Here is a 17,548-nt window from a genome sequence, read left to right as displayed (position 1 = left end):
AAGCTAAAGGAATGGGGTCATATTAATTATCTATGCTGTGTAACAGGCTACGAATTTAGCAACCGAACACCCAGTTATCATATCTTAGTTCTTGTAGGTCAGAAGTATAGATGGGCTCTGCTGGGTCACCTGCCAAGGGTCCCACGAGACTGAAATCACCAGGCCAGAGTCTTATCTGGAGGCTCTTGGCGGATTCTGCTTCCCAGCTGTCTCAGGTTGCTGGCAGGATTTAGGTCTTTGTGAATTTCCATCTGAGGTCCCTATGTTCTTGCTGGCCACGATCTGGGTTCTGCTTTAAGCTCGCAGTAACCATCCTCAGGTCCTGGCCCCCTGCTCCTCTCTCTCAGCAAGGGAGCCCCTCCTTCATGCCTAAGCCCCCTTACATGTCAGACCTCTCCGAGTGCCTTGTCTCCCACCAACCAGAGAAAACCGCATTTAGAGGTCCCAGGCAATTATGTTAGGTTTGACGAGATCCCTCCAAGTCTCCCTGTCTTAAGGTCACCTGATTAGCAGCCTCAATGCCATCTGTAAAGTCCCTCTGCCATATAAGTAACTTCATCCAGGGAGGGGTATTTCATCATAGTCACAAGTCTTACCCACACTCAAGGGACAGAGGTTGTACAGGGCAAGGGGCTTCAGGCCCACCTCGGCCTTCTACCCTTCCCACAGGGCTTGGAGGTGAAATGGTCAGGTTGGGCCAGAAAGGAGTTTCCTGGCCCCTGGTGAGCTGTGGAGTTTGATTTTGGTGAATTCCTGTCATGCTGGGAATCTAGAAGCCTGGACCTTGCTGTCAGCTGAGCTGTGCTCACCACTTCTTGCTGTATCTGTTACTTAAAGTCACCCTGAACCTACTGGCTTGAAGACCAATGTTTATTTAGCTCGGACACTGCAGGGTGAGCTGGGACAGGACTCCGCATGGAGGTGTCAGCAGGGGCAGCTTGACTTGGGACTAAGGGTCAGCTTCAAAGGAGTCTCACTTTGTGGCTGATGAGCAGGCGCTGGCTGGTGGCAGGGTCCGGGCTGCAGCTGAGGCCCGGGGTCTGGGTTCCTCCTGTGCATCCACTCAGGCTTCCTCACACATGGTGACTGAGTTCCAAGAGCAACATTCCAAGAAGTGGAGGCTACCAGCTCCTTGCAGCCCACCCGAAGAACTGGCACAGGATTGCTCCTGCCCCGTTCTCTTGGTCGAGCCATTCCAGGACCAGATTCAAGGAGAGAGGGCAGAATCCCAGCCTCTAGGTGCCAGGAGTATCATAAAATTGGGGGAACAAAGACTGTTTAAGAAGGGCCACCCATGCTGTGTGACCTAGCCAAAGACTCTGAACCTCATCTAGAAAAGAGGACAAACACTTCCTCCTCTTGTTGGGAGGAAGGACGAAGCTGGTGCGAGCCCCGTCTGGGAGCCTGGGACTCAGAGGCGAGTTCTCTGTGCTTTGCAGAGCTGTGCCGCTGCTGCACCTGATCCGAGGGGCCACAGGAGAAAAGGGGCTTGGCTAGGCGCGCACAAGGGGAGACCCAATAGCCGCCTTGAACATGGCTCCCAGGGCCTGTTTTGGAGAGCCACGTCCTGGGATGCCTGCAGAGAGGCCGCAGGTCAGCGTGCCAGTGGGCTGCTTTAGAGCAGCAGCAGAGGTGGAAGCTGGGAGGCTTCCTCCCACTCTCCCACTCTAGCCAGGAGGACACACAGGGACTTAGAGATGCCTGAGTGCTGCTGGGGCAGTAGAAGCTGGACAGGTGTGCCTCCCACAGCTGTGGGTGGTGACTGAGTGCATCCCTGGGCTCCCTGGGAGAAAGGCAGAGTCAGCCCGCTATTGGGGCTGTTAGCACCTGGTCCAGGGGACTCCCAGCAGGCCATCAGAGTGCTGGAGCCCTGGCCCCGTCCTCATCCTGGAGAGGGTCCTGCTCCCTCCAGTAAGGGCAGAGGTCAAGGGCGTCTGTGGCTGGAGGTGACACCACAGCCCCACTCAGCGGAGGGAGGCCCATGCTGACACCATCAGATCTGCTCTCCAGGCGGCTGGGCTGCCAGGTCCTGATTCTCCAGAGATGGCAGTCTGCACTCCGGTCACCAGCTGGGAAGAGGTGGGCTCTCCATCAGCCTCCAGCCCCCAAACAGGGTCTGACTTAGGGTTTTCCATCACTTCAAGCCGTTTGGGAGAGCGATACACCAAGCCAGGCTTCGGTTTGGAAAGGAGAAAGGAAACTTTTGTTGAGTCTGTTTCGTGCCAGGCACTGTGCTAAACGTGTCCTCTGATCCAATGCCTATTTTGTAGCAGGGAAACTGGCACTAGAAAGGCGAAGGAAAGGTCCAGCTGTTAGTTATCCAAGGCTGCACAGCAAATCACTCCAATTGGCAACTTAAACATTTATCAGCTCACAGCTGTGTGGGGCAGGAATCCAGGTGTGGCTTGGCTGGCCCCTGGCTGAGGTCTCTCACAGGCTTCATTCAGGTGTTGCCGGGGGCTGTGGTATCATCTCAAGGCTCGACTGGGGCGGGCCTGCCTGCGAGCTCGCCCAGTGATGCTGGCACCATTCACTTACGTGCTGTTTGTTGACTGAAGCCCCTCTTGTGAGGTTCCTTGTCACGTGGGCCTCTCCATAGGGTAGCTCAGGGCCTGGCAGCTGGCTTCCTTCAGAACAAGGAAGCGAGAAAGCAAGAGTGGGCACTCAGGATGGAACCCAGAGTCTTTTTTGTAACAATTTTGGAAGTGATATCACATCATTTCCCCATATTCTCTTCTTTAGAAGAAAGTCACTAGGGGCCCCTTCTGTTCAAGGAGAGGAATTACACAAAGGAGATGGGATACCCAGGATACCCAGAGCCAGAGCTGGGTTTGACCTCACCTGTCTCTGACTGCAGCCTTTGTGCCATAGACCCCACCCCACCCACCACACACTCATACCACACACTTATCACAATCTGCATGTACACATACCTACACACATTCAGAGATACTCACACAAACCACACACACACACACACACACACTTACCAAACCACATACATGTACACATTCACACTCACACCCCGTTGTCAGGAGGAGGCTGAGGACAAGGCAGCTATAGCAACGAGCACTGAGAATCGGGGTTCTGTTGTCACTTAGAAAATCATCTTGGGACCAAAAATAGAATGCTGGGCCAAGCACGAATAGAAGTATTAGTTCAAGAAGGAAGTTATAGGCTCCCTAGCAACATTTTAGAAAATGCAGTAATTTCTGGAGCTCAGAGGAGCGGCGGCATCAGCTGCAGGGCCCGGTGTCTGGAGTCCCTCCCTGGCTGGGTGGGCTTGGATAAGCCGTCCTTTCTGTGTGATGGTGACGCCTACGTCACGGCTTGAAGCCTGGCAGTGCTAGGCCCTTAGCAAATGTGACCTCACCCCATTTCCCTTTCAGACACTTTGGCTGTCCTCACAAGTCCCAGAATCCGTTTTTGGATAGAAAAAGGAAGCATTGTTTTACAGATGCTGATGGCCAGCCCCAAGGCGAGACCCAGCAGGGGGCAGGCTGGGAAACATCTGCGTGTGGGTGCAGGTGTGGGGAAGGGTTGGGGTAAGCGTTCGCTATGGTGTATGTGTGCCTGTCACGCGTGAGAGAGGTGGGATAGGAGGGTGCTTAGAACACCCACCCCAGAAAGCTGCTCACTGATGCGTGGTGCCAACTATATCCAGGAGGTGGCGCTGCGCGCCTGTGCAGCCGCAGCTCAGGGCCAGAGCCGGTGAGTCCTGACTGCTGCGTATCAGGTCTGTGCTCCCAGCTGTGTTCCCAGTCAGAAGTCTGTGGCCAACAAATGAGCCTCATCTGGAAATTGCTGCCATCAGACCCACCCGAATTCTATTTGAGGATGGGCTTAATAGTCCACTTCCCAGTGCTGCACTTGTTAATTTCAGGGAGGAAGAAAGCCTTCACTTGCACCAGGAAAGCACTTTTCACGCAATACTGATTTGGATCTTCACAAATAACCTGTCCAGTGAGGACACTGAGGTTTAGAGGTTCAGCAGCTGCCCAGGGTCACACAGCCGGGAGGCGAAGGAAACCTGGACTGCCTTCAGTCTCTTCCTATGGCCCCACCTTGGTCCTGCTCCAGGCTCAGTGGAGGGGGCTGTGCTGGGGGCAGGGCAGGGAACTTGTGGGCGCATCGAGGGTCGTGGACCGAGAGAAGACTGAGGCCAGATGGCGGAGGGGCTTCTGTGATCAGGGCTTTGCTCTTCCTCTGCCTCCTGGGGTGGGAGTGCCTGTAGGGCTTGTGAGCCCAGAGCAGTGTGAGTGGACATTAATGGCCTCTTTCTTTAAGGGGAAGAAGCCATGGGCATGCCCTAGGGTTGCCCAGCGTGTTTCCACAGCTGCTAGTTCCTGCCATATGGGCAGCCCTTCAAGCCCTTGACACACGGTTCTGAAGTCCTGAGTCTAGCAAGGCAGGACCCTTTCCAGTGGGACACACACGGGCAGACTGGGCTCAGAGGCAATGGAGCTGGGAAGGAGCTCTTGGGGAGTTTGAGGGTGGGGGCTGGGGGAGGGGGAGAGGCAGGCTGATTCCTCTGCGTTTCTGAAGACTCTGCAGTCCCCTAGTCAGGGAATCCAGGTTTCCCCTGAGTTGCCTGAGATGAGCAAAGGTGGCTGGATGGCAGGGAGCGGAGGAGGGTGGGTGACCAGGACCCAGCCCCAGCCTGAGCAAGCACCGCTGCAGGAGGGGAGGGAACACCTGATTTGCACCCACCTCTGAGCCAGGTGTGCAGGACAGGTTGCCTGGCTAACTCCTGCGAGAAACCTGATGACGGAGCCACCTTACCCCAGGAAGGGACGGCATAGGAAGGGTGGGGAGGGTGCCGCCCAGGCTGACTCGGACAACAGAAGATCACGTACTGCCCTGGAGGAGGGTAAGCGCCTGGCTCAGGTCTCTGTGTGAGGCTCTCTGTTCCCCTGGCCCTGTCCACCCAAGCTCAGTGTCCCTTTTCCTCATCCTCAGCCTGTCTGCAAGGAAGCTGCACTGCCACCCTTCCTTTCGCACTTCTGTGTCCCCAGGGCCTGTCACAGAGCCCCATGCTGGATACCTGGAGTGCCCTCTGCCTGCCCACCCCCGACAGCGTTTGTCCAGCTATGCCTGGCTTTCTGACTGAAACACTGCAATCCCTTCGCTCTGTTCCCCACCGCTCTGCCTGAACAGGGGGATGTTTCCCTAGTCGGTGTCCCAACTCCAGGATCACCTCTCTCAGGCTTTAACTGCCAGTTCCACTCAAGAGAGCTTCAGTGGGAACCTGTCCTGAAGCCATGCTCCATGTTCCCACAAGGAATGGTTCCCACGCAGCAGGAAAGGGGCCTTTCTGCACTTGAAGCACCTCTGCTCCCAGGGCTGCTTGCCACTTAGAATCTAAAGTGGGGGCACCTTAGCACGTCTCTCCAGGCCCCGAAGGCCCAGGCCCTCTGGCCCCTGCCTGCCTCTGCAGCCTGTGCCCCGCCCCAGCATCCCAGCAGCCTGGGCGGTCTGCATCTGAGCCATGAGCCACAGTGGGGTTCCTGCCTCTGCTTTGGATGGGCCTTGCCAGGGGGTCAAGGAGTGGGAACGTGCAGGCTGTGGTAGGACCTGGGAGGTCACCCTGCAAGGGAAGGAAGCCCCCAACATTTGTCTTTGGGGCCTTGACGTAAAATAAATTTGGACATACATTTGGACTTTGCCCCCAGTTCCCGGCACACAGCTCTAAAACCTTTGGAATTTCCCGAGCATAGGAATGTCTCTAGTTATTTGTAAAGAGCACCTTGACTGTACCTGGCATTATGTCTCGGAGGCACATGGCACCCTGGTGGGCCCTCAAGAGAGCTACAGGATGGTGGTGGGGGGGGGTGGCCATCAGAAAGACCAAGCAAGAGATTAGAGGTTGAGAACTTTCAGTCCTACCAGTTCTGACCCCTGGAGGGTGGGCATGGGGGGCTGAGCAGTGATTTGCTCAATCTCCCTATGTGATGAAACCCCAAGAAAAGATCCCGAACCAAGGCAGCCTGAAGAGTCTGTGGGCTGGTGAACATGTGGACGTGCTATGAGGGACCCCTGGACCCCTGCGTCCCCCCACCCCGATCTTGTCCTGTGCCCTTCTTCTGGTTGTTCATTTGTGGCCTCTAAACTGTATTAGTCAGCATAGGATTTTCCCACGTTCTCTGTGTTGTTCTAGCAAAGTATCAAATCTGGGGGGTGGTTCACGAGAATCCCCAGTGTGTGGTCTGCTGAGCAGAAGTGCGGGTAGCCTAAGGACACCTGCCAACTTGGGGCCGGCATCGGCAACAGAGGAAGTCCAGGAGGACTAAGTCCTTATCCTTATCCTGTGGGGTCTGCTCTGACATCGGGCAGTTAGCATCAGAAATGAAATGAATTGTAGGCACCCCATCAATGTGGAGAGCTGGTGTTGGAACGGTGCAAGCCTGCAGCCTTCTTCACCAACCTCACCGCCTACATTCATCCCCTCCATGACGATGTTCCAGACACACTGGTGTGTGATCCAGGTGCCATCCTGAGGCAAAGTGAACTCCCAAGCATTACGGGAGAAAAATCAGGGAGCACAAGGGCAATGCATCCTTCTGTGGTAGAGTCATCTGGAGTTACCTGGAGGAGGGAGAGAGAACAGAGACAGTTCCCTGGGGAGGGCTTCCCTTGCCCAAGTACTCAGTCTCATGTTCTCAGTCACTCAGTCATGTCTGACTCTTTGCGACCCCCTCTTTGTAGCCCCCCAGGCTCCTCTGTCCATGCGGATTCTCCAAGCAAGAATACTGGAAGGGATTGCCCTTTCCTACTCCAGGGGATCTTCCAGACCCAAGAATTGAACTTGTGTCTCTTGTTTCTTCTGCATTGGCAGGCAGATGTTTTTACCACTGCTCCACCTGGGAAGCGCCCTTTGCCCAGGGTTCAGCACTAAATCTCAGGCCAGGGAAAGGGTTCCCACAGTGACTGCTGCGTGGTGCCCAGGGGACACGCAGCCATGGATACAGCCGCCACACCCGCACACCCTCTGTGAAGTCCCAGGGTGGTTGGCAGCACCTGGAGTCAAGGTAAACTGAGGAATGTGATAACAGATGTCCCTCCAGTTAGGTTTACCATTTCAGAATCAAAGTGGACCAGCTTGGGACTGAGGGCATATGATGAGTGAAGCAAGGGGACCTGCCTGGCTGGCATGGCTATTCTGGACATTGAGGTCTTCTTTAAACTGATCGTGACTCTGGCAGGCATGGTGTCTGCACAATTCCTGCTTGTGTGGTTATAGGCTGGCTCACTAAAGAACCTTCTCTGGCATTTTCTGGGTCTTTCACATCCTGTTTTCCAGACTCCCTCCATGAGAAGGGACTGCTGTGGGCATTTGAGAGCTCTGAGGCTTGCTGGCTTTTGTCCTCCAAGCTTGGCAGTGGGCTGGAAATGGGAACAGGACACGGTAGCAAGAATCAGGGCTGTTGGAAAATCACAAAAACGTGTTTTGATGATGCTGTTGTAAGCTCTCCAGTCTATAAAGAATTCCAAATGGTGTAATGGGAAGCAGTCACAGATCCCAGGCCTAGACCCTCCAGTTCCCATCCCTGTGCCTGGGAAAGATATTGACTCCTCCAGGCACACAGCAAGGCTCCAATCATAGAAACTCAGATGAGCCCTCCAGAATGTGGAGAGGGCATGATGTAGTTTGTCTTTTTTAACTTATTCAGAAATTCCACCCGAGATTACTTATATGTGTAAGACCTGATCAATAGAGTCCTCGTGATAGGCTGAAAAACTTGAGTTGGTCAGCGTGTGTGCAACTCATTCACTCAGTTGACATTTTCTGAGTCCTTTCTGAGTGTTCGCTGAAGCCCTGGGGTAGTGCTTCTATAAATGTGGCCACCAGCATCATCACTAAGAAGATTTGAAGTTGGAAATGCAGATTTTCAGATACTATCCAGACTCACTCATCAAAAACCGTGAACAGGAGCGGCCCCAGCGTTGTGCTCTAACAGGCCTTTACAGTTGCTTTTGATGCACGCTTAGGTTTGACAGTCACTTCCCTACAGTGTGCTCCGTGCTGGGGGTGGAGGACAAAGTGGGTCATAGGGAAATAGAAAGAGAGTTAAGAGTGTGGGAAAGCGAAGAAAGGCACCAAGTTAGGGAAGCAGGCGCAAAGCCAGGTTAGCGAGTTTACTTTCCTTGAAATGTATGGGAAACCACTGATGTCCATGCTGGACGTTTAGGAACAGCTTCTTGAGTACTGTGTTGAGGGTGACTTGGAGGGGATCCAGATTGGAATTCAACCAGTTAGAAGGCTGGTGCATGAATAATCCAGACCAAAGATGACGAGAGTCTGAGTTAGGGGAAGCGCAGTGGGAAGGGCAGAGGGTGGCTGGAGCTGAGAAAAATTAGGTAAATGTGAACTCACTGGTGGGGTAGACGTCTCAAATGAGTCCCAGGTTTCTGGCGAGGGGACTGGGTGGTGGTGATGTCATTCTTTGGAGCAAGGAACAGGAGTGAGTTTGGAAGAACCAGTAATGAGTTCAGTTTGGGACATGGTGAGTTTGAACGGCCCTTGGAACTTCTGGATTGAAATGCAGGTCTGGCGCCAGAGGAGATGGGGCTGGAGGTGTGGAGGGAGGTGGGAGGGCCCCCCGGGAGTGTCAGGGATAAGCTGAGCAGGGGCCCCTGGCTGGGCCTTCTATAAGCACAGCCCCTGAGACCATTGCCCGTCACCAAATCTACTGTGGCTTGAGTTCAAGGATGTGAAAGGGTCAGGGACATCTCGTGTGGAGGCTGGGGAGCAAGGCTCTGCTACTCGGATTGGGTGGGGCCGGGGGATGAAGACGAGGTTCAGTGTGAATCAGGGCTGCCAGAAGCCCATCCCCATGCTCGCTGTATCCATAGAGGTGGGACCGCTCGAATGAGGGCATGGGGCCTCTTCAGGGCCGCTCAGGCCCCACAGAGGTGGTGTCCCAGAAGAGCCTGAGAGAAAAAGAGAAGGGCCCGGAACCCACCCAGTGTAGTGGCTGAGTGGAGGGTGCTGCCCACACAGCAGGGTAAAGGGAGGGAGCCGATGCGTCTGTTTCCTGGTGGCACTTCCTCTGGGTGGCTCTGTACCTCCTGGAGAAGGCAGCCAGAGGAGGGGGCTGCCAAGACTTTGAAGGAGCCTTCTGACTGTGGAGTTGTAGTCCCTCCCAGGACCCCGTCCCCCAGGGATGTCTTGAGAAGCTGGACTCCATTTAGGGGATAATACAGAAGTGGCCCTTCTTGCAGGAACTGGTTCTGATGGATCTTGGAAATTGCCTCTGCGCTGAGAAGGGGGTGGTTCTGTGACTCGTTCTCCAGGCAGCTGTACACCAAGTATTGGCTGGCAAGGTGATCCAGGTTGTGGCCTTGGTCGTGGTGGTCATGACAGCTTACTGGATGGCTCTTGGCTGGGAGGGCACCTTGGGACAGCTTTCCCTGAATGAAGGGCCAAGGGTTTCAGACTTGATCCTATTTTCTTTCCATTCATTTGCTTCTTTGTTATGGTTCTGGTTCTCCAGCTATATTTGCTTAGTGGCCTTTTTATTAAAAGGAAATCAGAAACTGGGAGATAAGCATCCCGTGACTATTTTGAGGATGAAGAAGGGTGCACAGGCAATTCCAAAGCCGTTCATACAGCTTTGAGGTGAACGTGCTAAGTGGCAGCATGTGATGCAAGGGTGGCCCAGGGCAAGTCGGGAGCCGGGAGCCCTGAGAAGGCATGTGCCGAGCAGACATGCGGACGTGTGTGTGTCACAGTTCCTATATTTGGCCCCTCTAGACTGGTGGTGATGAGAGACACATGGACACGGGAAACAGCAGGCAGAAAGCATGGTATTAGGGTTGGTGTGGTGGATGGGTTGAGGTGGGCACAGAGTGCTTAGATATTGTCTGATAATTGATGGATAAATAAAAGCAGTAAGACCCTTCCAAGCCAGGGAGTAGTTGGTGTTGGGATGTGCAGGTGGTGGAGCCCTCAAGCAGGTTTGTGGAGTTTCCAGTGGTTCAGTGTGACTGAAGTAGCAAAGAGGAGGCCAGGGGCTAAGTAGGGGCAGAGGTGAGGTGACGTGCCCCATGCCCTGCTTCGCTCTGCTCTGGTGGAGACAAGAGCTCTTCCATGACTTTCTGCAGGGAAGTGGCACCATGGGCATTTTCTCAAGACTGCTTCAGCAGCCGTGGTCTAGATAATGGGTAAGGAAGGTGCAACCAGGTCAGTGGAAACGGGTCAGGAGAGGAGAGGGTGGGCAGAGATAGGAGGTGGGGCCAGCGGTACTCTGAAGCTGATGGGAAGCTTGGCTCCTCACGTGCATAATCTGGCCTGGAAGATTAGAGAAAGATCTTCGCTCCCTTGGTGGTAGAGTCGAGCCCTGGGGCTTCATTCCTGGGCATGGCTCTGAGGCAGGTGTTAGTCAGGGGTGAGTTGCCCAAGGTCACAGTGTTGAAAGCAGAGCTCTGCCTCCAACCTGTGTTGCTCCCATGAATCATGATGTTTTTCACTCATTCCACAGCCTTCCCAGCGTTCAAGCTCTAAATGCAGCTACACACACACACACACACACACACACACACCCTAACTACACTGAATACACTAAACAATCGGCTTTGTTTGAATCAAGAAACAAATGGTTGGTTGAGGGGCCAGCTTGTGACCAGAGTCACCAAGCGTACTTGCTTCTCTGTGACCTCAGAAAGCCAGCCCCACTGGCCCAGGGATCACTTTCTGGCAGGAAAAGATGAGGGGCAGGCTCAAGCGCTCAAGGCTTTGAAGCAGTTTCAGTTGGGCTTCCAAGCCAAGACGCATGGCTGAATTTGTCCAGGGAAGCGATCACGCACCCATCTTCATTTCCTTGGCTATAAAATGGAAGGAGAACCCAAGAACCTAATCCCATAGAGTTGGTGTGGGTGTGACCTGGGAAGAACTGGACCACACGATGGCCATGGTACCTGGTCGTGGCAGGTGCCCCTGAAGTGACAGGGCTCATGGGCATTGGCGTCGGTGGCCGCCACCTTCTCTCACCATCACCATCATCAGCATCACTGCTGTCATTAACCTCCCCACCTCCTTGTCTTTGCGGTCTGTTCTCTACGTTAACCTAGGGACAGTGATTGGGGGGAACAGTAATGAATACAAATCGCTCCCTAGCCACCTCGGAGGCTGTCGTTAGCATCTCGGCCTCCCAGGGCTGATCGTCCTCGTACCGCCTGAGCAGCTGCTGTCAGAGCGCGGGAGCATGGGCCTGATGAAGACAGATGACGCCTCCTCTGCCGGGCCTTCGCCTGGGGTAATGGTGTGCAAAAACGGGGCCAAGCATTTATTCAGAACTCTGCTCTCTGCTCCGAGCTGAGTAATTGGAGGCAGGTGCTAACTGCAATTTAAATAAAATGTTGAGTTAATCAGGTCAGTCTGACAAGGATGTTACGAGTCCCCTTTCAAGTTTCCAACAGAAATTTGAAGGCAACTTGGAGGCCTGAGGAAGTGTGGTCATTTCTTAAGTTTCTCTGCAAAGATAAGTTAAAGGAATTATTTTTTAAAGGCCTATTTATTTTCACTTTTGTGATATAAAAATGAGATGGTTAGAAGACCAGCAAATATATCTGTCTAATCCATCATATAATTATGTGAAGTACTCAGCATGGGGCTGTCACGCTCACCTTTTGAGGGAGCACCCAAAGCGAACATAGTCAAATCCAATAGACCTAGATGCCTGGCCTTGGACAGCAAAATCAGTGCCCATGGGTTCCCAAACTTAGAAGCCAGAATGCCACCCTTCCCCCCACCACAGTGTCTGGACAAGACCAAGAGGAACGATATAAAGTCCATACCTGTCCTGTCCGCACAACTTAGGCTCAGAGGGTTAAAAAAAATAAATGTCCGAAGTCCCAAGACTCCTGGCGTACAGGGGCCCTGCTGGGGTGCAAGCCAGAGGCATTGTCTCATACAGCCACTGTGGCCTCTGCCCAGGCCACTCTCAGCTCCCGACCTGCACAACCCACCCAGTGGCCAAGCCCTGATCATGCTGCTCTAGTACGACCACAAGCCGCCACAGGCTCGCTTTCTCCATGCTTTGTCTTGGTCTCAGGCCCTCCAGGAATCCGATCCCCCACTCAGCTCCTCCCGTGGCTGTTGCCCGTGAGTGAGGCTGCCCATCTTGAAGCTAACTGGTACCTTCCAAGCCCATCCCTCCTTTCATCATTCCAAACATGATTAAAAATTCCATTTTCATTTCTGGAACCTACCTGGTAGTCCAGAAATTTGACAGTGTTTCCTGAGAAGTCCAGAGTTAGGTCAAGAGGCTGCCCTGGACCTGAAAAGACTTGTTAGGGAGGCCGCGGCTGGGAGCTGAGTGAAGAGGAACATGAGACAGTCCCAGCCTTATCTGGGTGGTGGCCGGTTCCTAAGGTTCTACAGTAAGTGGTGTGACTCCTTGTGAGGCAGTGTGGGCTGCAGGAAAGGCATGGTCTATTCAGTCCAGAGAAGCTGGGGGACTGAGTCCCAGATCCACCTGTTACTATTAGTGTTGCTTTGGAGGGACATCTACTCTCTTCAAGCTGTTTCTCTGCAGACCTGAGTCAGCTTCAGCAGAAGTTGAATTTATTGGAAGAGATCAGGCCAGGGCCAAAGAAGCCTGGTGCATGGGCTTGGAGAACAGGTAGGAATCAAGGCAAGGTGGCGCTGCCAAGGTCAGCTACATGACCTTGGCATGTGGGTTGGGAGGGTGTGGGCCCAGGCCACTGCTGCCGCCACGCTGGCCCCACTGCCCCGTGCTGCCGCCCCCGCCCTTTCCCACTGCTGGCTGGAGGAGTGTGGGGACATGGCCTGTGGGCGGGGAGGAGAAAGGCTGAAGAGCTGTGCGTGAATTGCTCAGTTTTGATAGTGGTGGTTGTGCCTTGCGTCCCCTGAGCCTCAGGCCAAGGCCGGTTCTCCAAGCGTGAAAGGGCATCCAGAGGCTTGGCAGCCAGCCGAGAGAATGAGAAGCAGCCTAGTGCCAATTCACATGTTTTCTGGGGACCCTGGTGATTAAAGATAAGGTCTGAAGTGTTCTGGGTGCCCTAAGGCCCTTTCCCCATCAACTTCCTCAGGCTGAGTCTCGTGGCCCGTGGGGAATCCTCTGATTTTCCCGGAGAAGATTTTGAGGGGTATGTGGCCTAGCCTTACCCAATTGGTTTGGGGTCCAAATGCCTAATACCTGGATCAGAGGGAAAAGGAAAGGGGCTAATTGATTGATTGACTTTTATGTCACAAACCCAAGGGTAAAAGGAGGGACTTAGTCATCTGGGTGATTAATTTGGGCATCTTGGGAGATAATTAGGAGGTCATTTATCTTTTTCTTTTAATTAGGATTTCCATGGAGAAAAGCTGGAGTCTGCTACCAGACATCTTGCTGGTTTGTGAGCCATAGCTCTAGCTGCCCAAACAAGACCAAGGCAACTGTTCACCCTCAGCTTGTTCTACCAAAGACACAAAATAAAAGCCAAGTGCCAAGAGTGTGGTGGACTGAGGTTTGTGTCCCCTCCTTACTGACTGTGGGTTTTACTTGACTTTGCCAGGCTTCAGAAGCGTCTCTCCAAATAGAAATCAGGGTCTAGTGTTCAGGGTGACTATGAAGATACAACAAAACCATTGTTGTAAACTTCCTGGAACAAAGTTGGCAAAATTTCTCTGTAAAGAGTCAGATAGTAAATATTTTAGGCTTTGCGGGCCATACGGTCTTTGTCGCAAATACTTAATCCTGACGTTGTAGCCTGAAAGCACCCAAAGACAAAACATGGACCTGGTTGTGTTCCAATAAAACTTGACTGACAAACGACAGTGGGCAGAATTCAACCTGCAGGCCTTAGTTGGCTGAAAATAGTAGGTGTTGAATAAAAGTGAGGTCCCTTCTATCAGAGGAAGCTGAATTGGATGATAAAGAAGCTGAATAACGTGTTCAACAAAAGTGGGGCTTAAGATCAGGCAGGAGGAAGAGAAAGGGGCTCAGAAGGTTTCCTCAAGAATGACTGGATTGTACCATAGAGCATCTGCCCTGACACATAAGCACCACCAGCCACAGGCAGGCCTAACTTGAACGCTCTCTCTCCTACAGGGGTCTAGAAAGAGGCTGGAGAATATCCTGGGCCAGTAGATACAGGCTGGCCACATGGCTGCATTGAGTAGGGATAAGTCTTGGGCCAGGGCTGACCATCACTCCAAAACGGAAGCGCCACCACTGGGAGTCCTGACCAGAGGACAGTGAGTGGGGCAGGGGCTCTGAGCTGGAGCCTTGCCCGTGCTACCTTGTCCTGGAAGTGAGCATCTTTGCTCATCCTTGCTCATGCCCTGTGGACATTTTCCGGGCCCATGGGACACTTTAGAGCTAGTTCCTGAACATATGAATACTTTCTGTGCAGGAGCTCATGCCAACTCTTTCATCTAGGCTGATATTGCCAGGTCTTAACTTTAGTGGTCTCATATTTATAGCCTTTGTTTTGCAATCAGCAAAGGAGTCTTCTGTCCGTTTGTCCTCAGCTGGGATCTGGAGCAAGATAAGAGCAAGATGAGAGCAAGGGCTGGGAGCTGGGAGGAGGCTCGAGCAAGGGCCCCGGGTCACAAGAAGGACTGAGTGAGTTTGGGAGGCAAAAGGAGATATGACTGATACCTGGGTATATTATTCACCCCTTGTGCAAGGATTTGTGCTCAGCAACTGACTTGGCCCCAGGCTTTCACCTTTCACCTGCCCTTCTTGGGTATAGGGACAGAGGAAGATCATATTGATGGAGTTGCTCATGATCTAGGGGGCTGAGAGTCTGGGAAATAACCAACAAGAGAAGCCATTTAGGATTACATTTTTATTTCTCCCCTGTATGTTTGGCTAGTTCCCATTATTCAGAATTGTCCTTGAATTTTAATCTGTTTTGTTTTTAATGACAGCGATATAGACCCTCAGAATTATCCCAAGTATCCTGATGCTGCTGCTGCTGCTAAGTCGCTTCAGTCGTGTCCGACTCTGTGTGACCCCATAGACGGCAGCCCACCAGGCTCCCCCATCCCTGGGATTCTCCAGGCAAGAACACTGGAGTGGTTGCCATTGCCTTCTCCGCCAAGTATCCTATTAGGTCATAAGTGTGTTGTTATCAACGTGAGAATATCCCGCAGGGCCCCTCCAGTCTCCTTGCACTGAGAGGAGAGGGCCGCTGACGGTGGTGGTGTTCGCAGCATGTGGCTAGGCTCTGGCAGCGGCACCATTTGTGACCCAGGCATGGGGTCCAGGTAGGAGAGCCCCTCTTCTGGACTTGGTTAAGGAAGACCTGTCATCTTTCCTGAGGCACAGCAGGCTGCATCACCTTTTTCTCTCTCTCACTTGGCAGAGTGGGCTTTCTTAGTCTGAAGCCCCAGCTGTGCTTTTCAACATCCCATTAGCAGAGGGACTGAGGTTGAAGTCCGGTCCCCTCCGTGATGCTTGACCCTGGAGTGCTTAATTAGTGTGTGACACCAATTGTCCATAATTTCCGCCCAAGCCCTGCTATGATTTCTCCAGCACAAACATGGCTCAGGGATTACTGATAAGGGGCAGAAGGGCCAGAGCAGAAAGCCCAGCATTTCTCGCGTCCACGGCCAAGGCATTGCACAGCCGATGTTGCTAATCCTTTAATGAGGGCCTAGTGGCTGCTGAGGGCAGGGGCCAGGGAAGCAGGGAGGGATGGAAGAGCACAGCCTGGACTGCACAGAAGCCCCAGGAATGCCTTACATTAACAAACCTAGCTCGTGGGGCAGCTGTTCCCACCTCTTCTTGATGCTTATGGAAACTTGTGCTAATTATAGACAGCAACGTGGCTCTGGAAAGGAAGTTCTTTCTGAAATCTCATGGCCTCCAGTGATAATATTTTAGAGCTGTGACATGAACATCAACGGTCCATTGTAGGTGGGCAGGATGAGAACATGCCAGCCCAGCACAGCCTCCGCACCCATGCCTGCCAGACAGATGCCCGGGAGAGCACCATCTGGCTGTGAACCAAAGTGGTTCATAAGTGCATTTTTGAAACCAGACAGTCTTAGGTTCAAACCCCACTTCTGCTTCTACCCATTGTGGGTTTGACCTGTGGTGCATTTCTTATGGGCCCAAGAGAGGGTCTCCTGGCTGAGTGGAGACCTGCCCTTCAGCCTCATCATTGCAGCTTGCACATTCAGGGCACCCCTGCCATATCTCCTGAAAGATGCTGCTGCTGGACTACAGAGAACCTGAGTGGTTCCTTCTCTCTTTAATCCCAAAGCCCACGGCAGTTGGCAGTTTGCACTATCTCCTCCCAGCCCTGGGATTTAGCGACAGGTGCCTTGGAACGTGTGCCCCAGAGCCCATCCTAAGCAACCCATTGAAAATAAGGAAAATAATTTGTTTGCTCTTCCAAAAGAGGTGTAGAAAAAATAGGCCTTATCTTAGATGCGAGCCAACTCTCTTCAAATTGATCTGTCTCAGAAGAAGTAAGAACGTGCAGGGGTTTTCCTCCTGGGTAAGAGGGGGATATGACAAGAGCCTGGAAACTTGGCAGGGATGCCCTGGATCACAGCTCTGGCATCAGTCCACTTGGCCGTGGACAGGGGAGAAACCTTCCAGTTGTCCGGACGCAGTTCCCTCCTCGGCTTTAGATGAGGCAGGCACACGTGTGGGCGTGGCACAGATGGGACTCGAGCCAGCAAGGGAGGTCTCACTCCTCCACTTGACCTCAAGTTGGTGGACACTTCCCAGCATTTAATGAGCACCACTGTGCGCCAGGCACTCACAGGTGGTACTTCCCACGGTGACAGGTGACCCTGGAGGAGCACAGTTTTCTAGCCTATCGCAGGGCCTCCTGATCCTGGCTAGGTGGGGTGAGCTCAGAGGTCCTGGGACCAGCCAGGCAGGAATAGCCTGGCTATGTTCTTGTGAATAGCCACCCATGTGAGGCCTGATGGGCGGAACTGTTGCAGAGAGAACTTCAGGAGGTGGCCCTGAGCTCTCGGCACCTGGATCCTGAGCCTCCAAGGATCACAGCAGCCAGGCCTCCATGTAATCATGGACTCAGGGAGCCCAAGGACTCACTGGGATGGCTAGGTTACAGCCTGAATGGGAAACAGCCATGGGGGATGGGTCCCAAGACATCCCATGGGAGAAAGCATTTCTCCAAAAGGGCCTGGGGACAAGAAAGCTGATTTGCTAGTACTTTCTGGGTCCCCTCCTTAGTGTAACACAGAAGGCATCTGTGTGTTAAAGGCCCCCACCTTGCCCTCTGCCAAGCTGTTGCTGAGGCAACCTGGCCCTGCTGAGGGGCTGGGTGTAGAGGTGAGACCCTGGGGCTGGAGGCAAACCTGTCAGAGGAAGTCCTGGGTGGCCAAGTGGGCTGGGGCGACCAGAGCAAAGAGGTGGGCTCAGAGTGGGGACACAGAGAGCCAGCGTCTAGTCTCGCAGGCCAAGGGCAGTGGGCACTGTAAGGGCTGAGGACACAGCCTCCCCAGTGTAGCCGCAACAGAGCCCCCAGAGGGGAAAGTGAGACAGCAGCCCATTCCACCTGGGTGTGGGGGTCTCTGAGTGCTGAGGATGCTCAGATTTGGGCAAGCAAATAT

General features: G+C 53.3%; 1 protein-coding gene across 7 annotated transcripts in view; it reads left to right on the top strand.

Annotated features, from left to right (window-relative positions):
* PTPN20 (protein tyrosine phosphatase non-receptor type 20) overlaps positions 1-17,548 on the top strand; it is a 123,813-nt gene that overhangs the window by 89,579 nt on the left and 16,686 nt on the right. Inside the window, exon 12 of one of the 7 annotated variants that reach the window (XR_009734257.1) lies at positions 6,836-7,840. The exons of the other annotated variants lie outside the window; for them this stretch is intronic. The gene's annotated coding sequence lies outside the window, so the exon portion shown is untranslated. Of the gene's footprint in view, positions 1-6,835; positions 7,841-17,548 lie in introns of those variants that run through there. 7 annotated transcript variants of the gene reach the window in all.

This window comes from Bos javanicus, chromosome 28, assembly GCF_032452875.1.
Source record: "Bos javanicus breed banteng chromosome 28, ARS-OSU_banteng_1.0, whole genome shotgun sequence".
Classification (NCBI taxonomy): domain Eukaryota; kingdom Metazoa; phylum Chordata; class Mammalia; order Artiodactyla; family Bovidae; genus Bos; species Bos javanicus.
The sequence above is the reverse complement of the archived record's forward strand: the minus strand, read 5'-3'. Positions and strand labels throughout refer to the sequence as shown.